General features: G+C 41.4%; 1 non-coding gene across 1 annotated transcript; it reads right to left on the bottom strand.

Moving 5' to 3' along the window:
* Positions 1–408: 408 nt before the first annotated feature.
* LOC130954989 (small nucleolar RNA R71) lies at positions 409–516 on the bottom strand. Its single transcript, XR_009076547.1, has one exon. It is a non-coding gene; the product is annotated as a small nucleolar RNA R71 (small nucleolar RNA).
* Positions 517–1,156: the final 640 nt, after the last annotated feature.

The following is a 1,156-nucleotide window of genomic DNA, read 5'->3' as shown; positions in this document are numbered from 1 at the left end:
CCCATGGCAGCCGAAAACAACAACAATGCCAACAATGCAAGGAAGGTGCTGGGTGACTTTACTGCACCTACTCCCGACTTCTATGGGAGAAGCATCTCTATCCCTGCCATTGGAGCAAACAACTTTGAGCTTAAGCCTCAATTAGTTTCTCTAATGCAACAGAATTGCAAGTTCCATGGACTTCCATTGGAAGATCCTCATCAGTTCTTAGCTGAATTCTTGCAAATCTGTGACACTGTCAAGACTAATGGGGTTGACCCTGAGGTCTACAGACTAATGCTATTCCCTTTTGCTGTAAGAGACAGAGCTAGAACATGGTTGGACCCACAACCTAAAGAAAGCCTGGACTCATGGGAAAAGCTAGTCAATGCCTTCTTGGCAAAGTTCTTTCCACCTCAAAAATTGAGTAAGCTTAGAGTGGAAGTCCAAACCTTCAGACAGAAGGATGGAGAATCCCTCTATGAAGCTTGGGAAAGATACAAATAATTAATCAGAAAATGTCCTTCTGACATGCTTTCTGAATGGAGCATCATAGGTATTTTCTATGATGGTCTGTCTGAACTGTCCAAGATGTCTTTGGATAGCTCTGCTGGAGGATCTCTTCATTTGAAGAAGACGCCTACAGAAGCTCAAGAGCTAATTGAAATGGTTGCAAATAACTAATTCATGTACACTTCTGAAAGGAATCCTGTGAATAATGGGACAAATCAGAAGAAAGGAGTTCTTGAGATTGATGCTCTGAATGCCATATTGGCTCAGAACAAGATACTGACTCAACAAGTCAATTTGATTTCTCAAAGTCTGTCTGGAATGCAAAATGCACCAAGCAGTACTAAGGATGCTTCATCTGAAGAAGAAGCCTATGATCCTGAGAACCCTTCAATGGAAGAGGTGAATTACTTAGGAGAACCCTATGGAAACACCTATAATTCTTCATGAAGAAATCACCCAAATTTCTCATGAAAGAATCAAGAGAGACCTCAACAAGGTTTCAACAATAATGGTGGAAGAAACAGGTTTAGCAATGGCAAACCTTTTCCTTCATCTTCTCAGCAACAGACAGAGAATTCTAAGCAGAACCCCTCTGACTTAGCAACCATGGTCTCTGACCTAATCAAAACCACTCAAAGTTTCATGACTGAAACAAGGTCCTCCA

This window comes from Arachis stenosperma, chromosome 1 (assembly GCF_014773155.1).
Source record: "Arachis stenosperma cultivar V10309 chromosome 1, arast.V10309.gnm1.PFL2, whole genome shotgun sequence".
Lineage (NCBI taxonomy): Eukaryota > Viridiplantae > Streptophyta > Magnoliopsida > Fabales > Fabaceae > Arachis > Arachis stenosperma.
This window is presented reverse-complemented; position numbering and strand designations above follow the sequence as displayed.